Below are 14,436 nucleotides of genomic sequence, written 5' to 3' on the forward strand. Positions count from 1 at the left end.
TGGGAATTTCATTGGTGGCATATAGATTGTTGCAGATAACAGAACATTCTAGCATGTCATGACCGATTAAACCGGGGGAAACAAAATTTGTATATCGAATGATTTTCACGTGGTTCCTTCTTACCCGAATGCTGGTTGTGTAACGACCTTATACTCGGTTACCGCGCGAGGGCCACTTTAATTTTATTCGAATTCGATGATCCAATGGTTGATGAGTGGCGCCCTCTAGTTTGTCAGATTTTGATAAAACGGATATTTCACATGTTTACATTATTAAGAGGATGCTATAGTCAGTCCTTACCGACCGCGTCAAATGTCGTTTATTTTGACTACGAACAAGTGTTGTCAAAATGCCGTAGTCAGCGCAATTCTGCATGCAACGCCGAATACGAATAGCAAAAAAAATGTACTACTGCAATTGAATGACCATTTATTGAGGGAATAGGGTTTATTATTGCGTTTAGAATTACACTGAACGCGGCATTTTCACACTAGTGCTTTATAGGTAATGATAATAGCAAGAAAGAGTGACATTTTACTCGGACAGTAAAGACTGACTATGGCCTGCTATGGCATCCTCTTGAGGATACCAATAGTTCGTTATTATGGACTGTGGATTATACGACTTTGTATTCTTGCAACGATCATTGTTTCAGAATAGAATTTGAACATCGGTTAGATGTGTGATGCGAGAGTTTTTCGACATTTTGCTACAGCCTGGAAGCATCGGTATGAAGATGAAGGTTCACTATATATTTCGCCGAGAAACCCATCACGATTTTCAATGTTTTCCATTTTTCATTTGAGAATTGCATTGTTTTCTTTTATTTCCGGAACTGTGCGATAACAGTTTCAAATTTGGTTCACTTCTCTAAAAATTCCCCGTTTCCAATCGAAATAAAAATCAGATTTGAATCGCCATAATTACATTTATGTGTTCAAATTCAATACCAATACCGTATACTGCATGTACAATACGTACATATTACTTGTACACTTAACGCAGTTTTATGAACATGAGAAGGTTTAATTCACGTACGTATAATATACAAATAATATGTTCCTGAGTATATTCGAATTCGTATGCGTGACTTAACCGTTCAACTGAAAATGTACGGATACAGAACATATTTCATACATAGTCCGTTGAAGGTGTACAAGAAATACTATCTTTGACAAATTTGTTATACGTGTACCGAGGAAAATTTCTAATTGTCGATAGCACACATTTATTAATTATTATTTTCAATTCTCACTACAATCGAGAAATTTAGTTCTGGGTACGAAATTGCAATAAGCTTCGCAGTTAATTAGCCAGAAAATCTATTGTACCATTCAGTTGAATTACAGTCGCTGGGAACACATTCCCTTGTAACTATTGTGATAATTTGACGATGGCACAATAATAAATCGACGTTAAGGGTTTGGCTGAGTGAAAAATTTAATTAGTAGTAGGTATTTAAACGGACGGGTTCAATGCTGCAATATACCACGTTAGCGTAATTTCCACGATATTCAAACCGCTGTTCCAACGATACTCATTACGACACAAGAATCTTCTGGTAATCATAATAAATGATTTTTTTTCAGTTTGCACACACGCGATAGAACAAAAATTATCGATAACACACTGGCTGTGCACAGCGAATATAGGGTGTGTGACGCGCACGAAGCAGCGAAGAGTCTCATTGTGTACATCACCCATAAAAGTGAAAAACATGCAATATGTGTATATTAACGATTGACGAAACAATAATAATACTTCATACACACTGTACCATATTCATCAATTACACATATAGGTATGTAACGCGTACGAGAGATAGGGAAGACCGAGATGTTGTACGGCCAGCGCGAACGTACGTCACGTTTCGAATCCGAAGGCACGGAGGGGTGAAAAGATATTACTTATGTCGTTAGAGGCGGTTGTTATTGAACACGCGGTTATATTCGCTACACAACAATATTCCACAGCACGCCTCCCAGCGTGGGGTCAGTGACGATACGTCATGAATGGGTCACGTGCCGGGGGGTCCGGCGCCAAGACGAGCTCTGCCATTGGTCGGCGACAATCTGACAGGCACGGAGTTGAACTCTCACGCAGGATTCACGAGGTGCGAAACGAAGAGACGAAAAAGAAAATCAAAAAAAAAAAAAAAGAAACATCAGCTTATTTTATTGTTTATTTTGTGTGTAACGCCAAATAAAAGTGTCAAACATGTCTACGTTTATTGCTCGTTAGCACTTCCCATCGTTGCCTTAATCATACAATCAACTGGCTTCTGTACCATATTTTTTTCTACCAGAGTTCATTTACTGTTGAAGAACGTATATTTGGATATGGGGATATAAATTTTAATTGAGTCAAATACGATTTGTTTATTGTTAAAAAAATTTTACAGATCATTACTGAGCTCGACTGAAATTTGATAATAATAACAAAAAATTTATTCCACCATATCCGAATATACGTTTGTTAACGGTAAATAAACTCTTTTCTCATTGTGCACTTATGTTGAACGTAATATATTATTCACACTTTTATTGATGATTCTTAATTTTTCAGCTGGTATTCGCCGGTAATTATCGCCTGACTCAATGTCCCGAACGCAAAATTCATACAGTCTTTACTTTATCAGAGTGTAAACATTTATGCGATTGAATTTGCATAAAGATATTTGCATACGTAGCACATATGCACGTACCTATACGAGAAGGAAAACGTATGGGGTCGAGGTAAGAAAAAAGGCGAGAAAGAAAATAGCTGCAGCAGGATGGAGAAATTTTTTTTAAAAATATTTTCACGTCGCAGCTAGTAGCATGACCTCGTTTGAATCAAGCAATTTTCATCCAAACAATATCTATTTGCACGGCAACAAATATCACCCGAGTTATGACAAGTGGCAGTGTACATGTTTTATTTTTTTGCACATGTTGTACCTGTTTTGTATAGATCTGCCGCAGAGATCTGACCTCCGGTACTATAATTGTACATACGTACGTACCGTCAAACTGCTTGAATGGTTGTCTAATTTTGAAAACAAGGAAAATCAGAATCCCATGGTCGTCAATTCGTTAAAAATGCGATTATACCGAGGTTGTCGTTTTCAGGCTGAAATAAAACATCGGCGAAGGAGAATGGGAGGGAAGATATTTGTTTGTTGAAAGAAGTTTTGGCGCGTCAGATCTTGCGTCGGTTATTATTTGCGAGATAAACAACAAAGCGAAATTAAAACAATCCACGACGAAATGATATTATAAAAGTCCGAACCTCTGCTCCAAGATATGAAAGCTCTGAACCGAGTTCAAACGTTTCACGTTGAAAACACACATAGTACATTCCGTGTCAACTTAGCCTGCTTCATGTATACTATATTACCATCGCCACCTTAGATTTTCTCGCCGAATAAATACAATATGTCGTACGAGGTGAAGTGTCTGAAAAAATAAGACGAGAAAATTTGCACATTTTTCCGACAATTGCGGCCAATTGTTAACCTTTGACTCGATAATTTAAAATATCGATTGCATCCTGGTCTTCCGCACTTATAAATTCCAAATCTCGTTACAGCTTAGGTGTGAAAAGATATTTAGAATAAAAAAACTTGCCAAACTGCAGTGTGGACTGTAAAAGACTATCGCGTTTATCAAGGAGCTGCGGTGTTGGGATGAATTCGAGAATTTTTCACACTTTACCTTTCTAAGGTGATCTACATGGTGCCAATTAAAAAAACAAGTCGCTGACGGCGAGATCAGTACCTAATGGATGCATGCTGACAGGTTGGAATGCCCGGTATACCCGCATCTTATATAGGTATACACTATATATTATACGTATCGATTGCGCTCGGCTTGTTTGTCCGTTTGTGATTTATTTATTCTTCTGTAACTCTTGCTGGTCTGACATCCTAAAAATACTCGATGTAAATTCGATAATCTTTGTCTTCGTCCGTTTATGAGTATAATATACACACACAAATATACGTTGACCGGTATCGTTATCGCAGGTCGCGAGGTCAGCGGTGCCACGGTTAGTTGCGATTGTGGTGGTAGAAGTTATATTTTGATAACTCGGTAGCTACCGTCATATTCTCCGGGGTGCGTATACATAACGCGATACATAACGTTCTCCATTGACGTATTATATGTTCGCTGTGATACATATGTGCTCGATTTAATCTTGATTCCCCTCCTTATTTATAACCGTTTATGATTATTTAAACATTAGCACACGTACTTTTAGATCGATTTCACATTCACTTATTCGCACAGGCATTATACATAGACGAAATATTTTTCTAGTCATTTATAAATACGCTAACTCTGGATGGAAGAGGAGCTCGAAGACGAGCATGCAATGATGTCGAGTGATATTCATGCACCCACAACACAGGATGAACCTGGGACGTAATTTGAAACGTTGAAATGTTCGGGAACAAAGTTATGTCAAATGATGAAACAGAATTTGGAAAACAAAATAATAATAATAATAATAATAAATAACTATCACGAAGTTAGTGCTAAAGAATTATCAATTAGATTGCAACTGTCAAGGTTGACGATGTTGAGTTCCCCTCAAATTTACATAACTATATGTATACGTAAACTTGAACTTTGTCCATTCCAATACACCATTTTATAAAAAGAAGTTTATAGAAATCATTACAGATGATCTCACAACGAATCTTTGACGATGAAAAAAGTAATGTAGATAAATTTTACTACTCGCAAAAGGGGTAATCCAGTAAAAATGTTCGATCAATCAGCGCTGTTCATCTAACATTTGACATTCATAAATTTTATTTCACATTTTGTCGATTCTCGGATCTGGAGCGATGAATAATAGGCTAATTAGATCTATGCTTATCCTTAAAAGACCGCTCGACTCGCCACCGAAGTTCGACTCAATTTTTATTGAAACAATCTGTAAGGAAAAATGTTTGTTACTTGTTGACTGTGAAACTTGGGTGCACCTACCGCATACCGGATCATGGGGAGTATAATGTACCGTAAAATGAAAGAAGCAGGGATAAACCGTGTGGCTAGAAACTTCCGGCAATTATCAGTTCGGCGTATCGCTCGATGTCTGTTCGAGATAAGCGTCTGATCGAAAGACACGCATGGAAAGAGCTAACATTCGTATATCTTGCGCCAAGGTTATTTATAGAATATCCATGCTAGGAATCGCCGTAACAATTATTGGTAACAACCAAGACGGGCATATACGTATAAGTAATGTGGGAAATGGTTGGGAAAACGCGCTGCGTATAATTCCAATCTGCTCCCTTTTGCCCGACAGCTGCATCGATTCGAAGGACGAACATGCGAAGCGAATAATGCGTATATTCATTGTTTATAATTACTGCTTTCCGGTTATCGGTCAGAACTCGGAAGACGTCATATGCAGAGCCAAGAGTCATATCCACTGATCGTAAACTTATTGTTGAGTTGACGAAGCCGTTTTAATCGTGACACATCTTACCGTTATTCATCGATTGTGTATTCTGTCTGGACTGAAATGGAAAGTAAAAAGTAAAATCAAGAAACTAGAGGTACATAAGATATCATGCAAATAAGGCTAGATGATGAGGGGTATAGAAAAAAGCAGGAAAAGAAATGTTATATTTAAATTTATACTTGCGGATGTGTAAGAAATTTGTCGGACGATAAAATAGGATCGGATGATCAACGCGTGGCGGAAAATCTGTAAGAGAATTGTTTGTTTCCAGATTCCGGATCGTATGAGGATTGTAGAAACAAATGGGGAAGTTTAAAAGATACTACGTCAAACTCGACGGCTGGCTCACGTGGTGGCGTTGCGGATCACATTTCAACCTCCAAGAAGAAATATAAGGAAATAAGAAAAGGAGAGGAAAAAATTTATTTTTACTCCTCATTCCGAACGTGTGATGTGCATATTCAACTCCATGCTATACATATACAAATTTATCTTATACGGGCGTGAGTACGGTAAGACAACAACTTTCAGTGGGGTCCCTATCAATGAGCCCGCGATTACGATTTTTTCACCATCACTGCGAAATACTGTTGAATATTGCGTCAATCTGAGATACATGGAAGTTTGACGAGCCTCACGTGACGATTCGCAGCACCAGGTTGCGTCAGGTGCAAAGATAATCAGATTCAGTAAACATTGCCTGGGTTTACAACAATTGTATAAATTCTCGCACACGTAGAGTTGCATTTCGAAGCATGCATAGTTGCGTCAAATCGCACAGCCGCAACTACATTTCACCAATTACCAGATCGCGTTAAACGGAATTACGTATGGTCGAACGAAAAGCTCGATAAATATAATAGTCGAATATTATCAGTTCATGGAGTAGTAATATATTCAGCTCGTGGCATGGATTTCCGGCATTTTATAACGCTCGCGCGTAACGAAGAGCCTGACGATGCTAGTCAGGAAAAATTTGATGGACTGTAAGACGATAAGTGCTTGATCATCGATTACGACCCCGGCCCGAGTTATCACAGTTTAGGGTCACGCGTGCCGAACCTTTACTCCCCTGTGCCCCCTACTTATGCACAGAAATATATGTGTACGCGTGTTAATATATATCCTTAACGGGGCACTGGTCCAACTCCGTGATTGACGCATATCGTGATGCAGTAATTTAGAACCTTCGTTATGCGCTGGAATGCTGCGATAGAACGCTTTTCTACCAAACCGGACTCTGATTTACCCAATGCAGCGTCACGATGGTGCGCCGAATTGCACAGAAGTTCGCCTTGTGGCTATCATTTAATGAAACGAATATTTATCAATTTCGATACGAAAAGTTGGCGATGTTTATTTGAGGTCGAGTTCTTAATTTCATTATTATATCTCGGTTCGAATTTCTACTTCAATGCAGACTCTAACGTATCGCATATCGGGTTATTTGTGTGTCGAAAAAAAGCGAGAAAAATACAATCTAACCAGAGATAGGCAATTCGGGGAACACCAATTTAGCCACTTCCCAGTTTTCAATTTCGAAAGATTCGCAGATTGACTCTTGACTTCATTTTTCCTCCACAGATATTTCATCGTATTAAAACAAAAATACTTTCCAAGGATTCACACTCGGTTGAAACTGTATGAGATTAAGAGATATTGAAAAAATGTACATCATTATTTCATCGATTAATCTGTATGATATTCTTGCAAGCTTACAGCTCGAAACATGGCATTTGCGCAGTTCCGATATTATTGTACTTATACTTAGATGCGTACACAGCCATGGCTGGTCAAGATCTTAGATCGGTCCGCGTTGACGCTGGACGGAATAGGATGACGCAATATTACACCGATATCGGGTCATTCCCCGCAAATTGTCGAGTCGAGAGATTCTAATCGTAAGACTAAAAAAGAAAATGCTCAAGAGACCCGGAAGTGAAAAGCTACCTCGTGTATCATGCGTGATACAACGTGATTCGCATAACGCTCTAAAAATGAAGTAAAAATTGTAGAATGTAGATTATTACCTTTTTTTTTTAAGGCTTTTCTGGAGTTTGCATTACAGGGATTAGGACGGCGAGTGACTCTCGCTTTCCACATTGGCTGCATGAATTGATCGTACCTGATGCTAATTTCATTCGACATACGTACATACGTGCCTGTATAAAATGCAGGTTGACAAAACAACCAAGTGAGTATAGAAAGAGAGTCTATATGGGTACGCATATAGCTCTCACATATCATAATGTTACCTTTCCTCTTTCGAACATCAAGGTTTGTAGGATTCACCTGTTGAAACAAACGTATTTTGCTTCTTCTATACCGAATAACAAGGGTTTATTTTTCTGACACCGCGTGCACCCTGGAAGCTCCAGCGAGGTCAAATCTAGGCCTCGACATTAGTCTAAACAAACTGCTGGCGTATGGGAACATTTCAGATTGGGGAGCGCTAATTTATCTGTAACGATAACGAAATGGAAGATGATGAATAGTTTATTATTTTATACTATTCCATGACGCGATCAGTCGATTCCTGCGACAAAATACAGTTATACTTGAGTTGAATGTAATTATAATACGCGTCTGGAATACACTTGAGTTACAAATATAGCCTTAAATTGTGAAATACTTTTTCCCTCGAGGAAATTGCAAATTGAATCGTGAGAAATGGATATAGTTGGACAAGTTTCTTATTAATTAATGGTAGGCGGGATACTTTCTCCATCCTCTTCGATTCCGCTTTACATTTTCATCTTTAAAAATAGCCGCAATGTCTGGAAAAACCGCATCGATAAGTCCCGTAAGGCGTGCGATTGTCTATATCTGGAAATGAATGAGCGAACGAACGTACGACGAAAGAGACTGATATGACAATGGATCGTGGAAGAAGGCGCGTGTCGAAATCACCATTGCGTCGACTTCGTACGTATCTTCAAGTTAAACTTCATACCAGCAGACGGACAGGTGCTCTACTCACGCTGATATCATATAACTGACCTGCGCATTCTGAGACATCAGAAATTCATTTTCGGCGACGAATTAATTATTGAACGTGAGAATTTTTATAACGCAGGTTTGCAACCAAAAACTACACGGGTTTTTTTATGCCGTTTCTTATAGATTTTCAATCACTGAAACTGAGGGAAATACTGAAAAATTTCCATCACGTCTGGTTTCTTCTTCAACTCGTGATTGTAGTTTCATTTGGAGTGAAGCTCCCGTTTAATTCGAAAACTGGTATCATATTCTTGATTCTAAAAATCCTATGCAAACGTGTTTTCTTGCTTCCATTTAATGTGTATTAGAGTGAGACTCGCGAATAAGTAGAAACAGGGAAACCGACAATGGAAAGCGGAAACCTGTTCGGAGGTGTACCAAAGAGAAGAAGAAAACGTTTCATAGGCGAAAAGAATGGACACGGAATGTTAAACACATTTCATAGAGAAATTACTTGTTTAATTTTATAAGAAATATTGATTAGTTTAATGTGGTAAAATGGTGGTTTTTTCATTATTGTTATGCTTTTTTCATGCAAACGCCTTGTATTTTACAAGAATACCGTACGTGACGGAAGGAAATGGAAGTCACTTTTGGATTCAGCACACTTGAAAACTTAATATGCACCACAAACATCCCATGCTGCACAAAAAAAAAATAATTTTTTTTGCAGACTTATGTTATCGGTGCGCCCATTCAAAAGGCTTTGATTGAAAAAGTTGAGTGGAAGTAAGGTAGCCAGCCTCCAAAACCCCTTTCAACACGTGTTGTGAAAATTCTTGCTTATTCGTCATTATGGGATACGCGATAGGTAACCTACTTATTATACCGTGACTCGTGATTCAGGATAATTTCCGAGCGACGCCCGTGCATAAAGGAAAGAGGCAGAAGGGGGGTTGGAGAGAGGGGGGATTTCTTTGGAATTTCTGTGTCATCACAAATACCAACGGAAGGAAGGGAGGGAGTCATTTGTTTTTCCTAATTTTTTCTTCCTTAGTTGAATACCTTTTTTAAACCTCTGCGGCTGATTTATTAGTGCATTTTTTATAGATAGTTGGGTTATACAATATATGTTTTATACAATATTTATACACCTATTACACGGGGAGATTGCAGGGCATTGTCAAATTAATTATTGGTGATTTTTGTACTGGGGATTTGTTTTTCTCTACTTCTATTTCAGATCCAATATCGTACCCTTTTGAAAAATGTAAATTAAGAAGAAGTTACTCATAATCATGCTGTCCCTTAGGCTGACAGAAACCAAGTTTCGTCATTACGCTTGAACTGGTGTAAACATTTGAAAATTCGTAAGCGTATAGATTACGTTTTGAAACGCGTACAAAATTTCCTGCCATGTGCATGCCGTCAAGATTTTTTTTAAAACCCAAGATTACAATAACCAGAAGAAGCGTGAAAAAAACGATGAAAAATGGTGTGATTACATGTAAAAAGAGTTCAATATTTATACAGGTATCATTTATATCGTTTGCCCACCGCCAGATACTGCCTAGATACGCTATTTTTTATGCCTTTCAGCGTGCGCAGCTTTTTCGCCATAGTGTGAGTGTCCGCATACGTATATCGGTGTACCATGGAAATCATTCTCGTGTCAAACGGAATTACCCGTATTACGTAAATCGGACACTTGTAACCAGGGTTCAAAAGTCAGAACGCGGATATTAATACAAAACTTGTTTGTACAACGTAATGTGTATTTTCCGTACCTATAAAAATTATGAGGGTCTAGTTCTGAATTATTCGATTCACAAACTCGAATATTCTCGCATAACGTTGCGGCTTTCGGAATAGGAATATATTATGCAACTCGTAGGATCTTACCTCTCAACGTGTAAAAATTATCGTCACGTATGACATTTCTCGTTATGAATCGTCGGATTTGACATTCGTTGCAGAAATTTAGGTATATAATCCCGTTAAATGAGCAAATTTTGATACTGTTATATGTGTGTATAATAAATTTGCGGATACCTAAATCGATAATGTTAATGAAACAGCAATAAATTGACTGCTCCACAACTCCGTTACGATAACCTTACAGTAGGTCAGTCGCGTGAATAGTGAATTTATATGTTCATCGGGTCTCTTATCTGTCGGCCCTCCTTGCGATATTATAACCCTCTTGTATTTGTCACTTTAAATATGATTTACGGGCATTGTGTATTATACATGTACCTTGTTTACACACGGAGACTTGCGCATGTAGGACTCAATCGGTTATTCCTGGAAACGAAGTCTGCATTTGGAAGCCTCGCACTTACACTTTGATAAATTATTAAAATATCCAATTCTCCGTCAGTGGTGATAACGTTTCATTGACCACGTAGTTTCTTTCTTTCGAAAATTCTGAGCCAAATCATGGAGACCAGCTTCATGGGTCCCAAGACAAACATCGACAAGAGAAGGCTGATACGGTTGCCAACGGACAGGCGGAATTATTTGCAAGAGTCTTGACGTAGGTATACCGGTACGTATATCCATAATGGAGAATGAACGAACGAGCCGTGTTTCACCTTCGGTGTATTTAACAAAATGTGCTGACTGTTACTTCCCGTGAGACCGAAGCACTGAACAACAAATGCGGACACGATGTCTCGGGGATTGCACGAGTATTATGTTGAACTGCTCCAAATTGCGTCAGTACACAACAGCATCATTTTTTCGAGCCACGACTGTACACGCAAAAGTCTTGAAGACGTAGAAAGCATCAACGATGATCCGTATAATCGATTCTCAAATCTGTGGTTATGATCATTTATAGTGAAAAACAGAGCATCATACCGGGATTATACCTACGTACATCGTTATGCATGTATCGTACAATACGTTATATCCGAAGCTGCCAATGATCAGCCAAAACTCATGCCGTAGCCACACGAAACTATGCTGATTTGGAAAATGGCCATTGAGATCTAAGACGTCGAAAAACACCAGGATTGGTGCCTCTGGTGCTAGCAAATCACCTTACACTTACTGCTGAATGAACGGTTAAGATAAATATACAATGCGAGACGGGAATTGAAAGTTAACGGTAAGATGGATAATTAAATTTTTTTACTCAAAAAACTAGTGCTCAAACTTTAAACACGTTTTTCTCAAAACGCGCGGTGTAGGTACACGATATCTTGAGCTGTAGTAAAAATATTCAAAGGAATATTCATTCCATTTGATGGACAGTTTTTTTTTTCATTCTTTGTTCAATAGGTATTAATAATAGTATAGCGTATTTTTGATCCGAAAGGGAAGAAAAAGTTTTATGAATTTTTTTGTCATCACCAAACAGGAAAAAAAGATCCGTCGGATGAAAGTTAATATAATAGAGTCGATGAGCACATTTTTTTGCGTCAGACCACAGATCATTACAATATCATTTACACCGACTGACCGCTCACGAAACCATCGAAAGGCCCGAAGAGACATATCTTTACCGAATCGTATTTTTTTTTAACACTCTCCTTAACATGTAAATGAGTCGACATCAAAAAATTATTAATATTGCATCAGTACTTTTTCCAAAAGTAATTACTGAAAATTATCCGGTTTCGACGCTTGTTACAAGGGTCACCCCTCAAAGAGAGTCTCAGTCATTTATCATCGTATGATTGATGATTGCAGTAAAATCTTAATTCGCTACACTAAATGTTACTAGACGAAAATTCACAAAATGACAATAATTTAATTCTTCAATATAATAGGTAATATCCGTTGTATTTAGGAAACTGCAGTAAGTATGGTTAAAATGATGCAGTTTTTGTTTGTAATTGGATCACGTATACGATTTATATTAGTCGCGGTTTGTAGATTGTTAACCAAAAAGTTTGTTAGACATTAAAGACATTATACGAAGCTCGATTATTTTTCTGTTTTCAATAATGAGGGTTCAAATGTTCGATCCAATGTGAAGAAAAATCCGTTTCACATGTGACACATGCCTACATTCTCATTTACACACTCATGGGTATAAAGTCTCGGTAAGAGAGTCCGTAAATTCGTTCTTGGACTCTGTAACTCCGCACAATTCATGTATTGAAACTTGCCGCAATTATTATCGCGACGATGAATTATCTATAATCGTTCGATTCGAATTGATTATTCCCAAAGAGTTCAATTGATATCTGCGCGAAGAGCGTCAATAATTCCCAGTGACGGAAAAATTGCAGGAAAATGATTGATAACTTGACAGTCAGAGTTAATTAGTTATACTCGATATACCCATATTACATATCACATACAACTTGCCGACCTTGGTTTTCCATCAATCAAGATTTCAAACAATTCATCTGTCGTTATTTTTTTTTCGCATGTTTGAAATTTCGGTATATCGGCCATTCCAAGTTTTAACCCCCACCCAAAAAAATGTTGCAAGAATTTTCAGACCGCTGCATACAAGGTATAGCTGATAGTAATATTTGAAACGTATAAAAACTTCGAAGTCATTTTGCGTTGATATTGCGACTTGGCAAGAAAATTTTCCAACCGTCAGATAGAATGCAGAGCTTCGAGTTTGACGGTAAATTATTCATGATATTAAGGTACAAAGAACGTCTTGCCTCGAAATTATTTGATATTGCACGGCGAGACAAGAAAAATAAAGGGGGGGAAACTTTGAATAATCGACGATAACTTGAGGACAAATTGTCAAACCGATACGACTGTGGAATATTACGTTGGTTGTCCGTGACTGTCGAGAAGGGCGGTCAAAAATAAATTGATAAACACAAGCAACGGAGGTATCATTGCGAGGCAAAACGCCTCGTGTTTGACCCCCGTCTGCACTTTGGCTCGATTGGCCAGCTTCTAGCTGACCTATGCTCGGTAAACGATTCCATTCCTTCGGTTTTTTCTTTACATTTTGTTGACTACCCCAAGCAGAGAGGTCAACGCCGCAGATTAATCGCGTTATTATATCACAGTTACGATATTTCCATTACATGGCGGTTGTTTATTGCTTCGCGTATATTGTTTGAAGCTTATACCGTTCAGTGTTACTCTCTGATTGTCATATGTGCGTTATACGAACACGTGTTAATGATATTGTGTTGAATAAACTTCTCGATACTCAGTTATGCGACGATTCGCTATTGCAAGATTGATTTTTATTCTTCTTCTTATTCTTATTCCGTTTTCTATTATTGAAATCGAATTGCTTAGCACGCTGTTTTTGCAACTGTTTCGACTTCTGATGTACACGAACTCTGAGGATTCGTTCACGACGTGGATCGGCATATTCCGATCTGTGGAACGCACTCGTTGTTAAGTTTGTTAAGACAATACGGTTTATCCCGCCTTGTCGCCTTTCGGATGTACTCACAGTCCTGTACCTCCACCTCGAGCCTCGCTTCTCGTATCAGAAGGATGTGGGTATGGAAAGGTCAAGAAAGGCCAAAGAGGCTATTCGGAGGTATCGAAGAGGCGACCTTGACTCTAGTTTCCGTGACTCTGCAGCTGGCAGCACCAAGGACACATACAACATTATAATAAGCCGAGCGAGCCAAGCGCTGCTGCACTATTATTAGTGTGCAGCAAGTCGCGCGCGTGCGGGTCGTTTCGCACTTTTGCACAGTAATCTGCGGAGCGAACTCGTAAGACCCCCACAATAGGGTTTAGAATCCGGACCATTCTTCGGATCGAATAGCGGGTTCTACTTAACACTTCGACCGATCTGAAAAGGATTTGGATTGAATGTACTCTCTAAATGTGAATTTTTTTTAGTTTTAGATATGCACTGGTTTTTTCAGTGGTATAGGTACTAATAACTGGAAATCAGTGAATTTTCACTGATTCAGGAGAGTTGCTAATATTACAGCAAGGAAACACAGTATAGGTACTTATACTTATACTGCAGCGGTGCCATTAGTTACCACACTCTATTTTGACGCTGCTCAATCTACAGCTCCTCCATTGGAACCGTAACTCCTCCTCTATAGACATATTGTTACAGCGACACTCAAGTTTTC

The 14,436-nt window shown here is 38.5% G+C and overlaps 1 long non-coding RNA gene across 1 annotated transcript; it reads right to left on the reverse strand.

The window, feature by feature from the left end:
• Positions 1–4,657: 4,657 nt before the first annotated feature.
• LOC124215519 (uncharacterized) lies at positions 4,658–11,071 on the reverse strand. Its single transcript, XR_006882373.2, has 3 exons — positions 10,655–11,071; positions 5,364–5,513; positions 4,658–4,924 (listed from the first exon to the last, which is right to left on the reverse strand). It is a non-coding gene; the product is annotated as an uncharacterized lncRNA (long non-coding RNA).
• Between the last annotated feature and the right edge of the window lie 3,365 nt (positions 11,072–14,436).

This window comes from Neodiprion pinetum, chromosome 3 (genome assembly GCF_021155775.2).
Source record: "Neodiprion pinetum isolate iyNeoPine1 chromosome 3, iyNeoPine1.2, whole genome shotgun sequence".
NCBI lineage: Eukaryota > Metazoa > Arthropoda > Insecta > Hymenoptera > Diprionidae > Neodiprion > Neodiprion pinetum.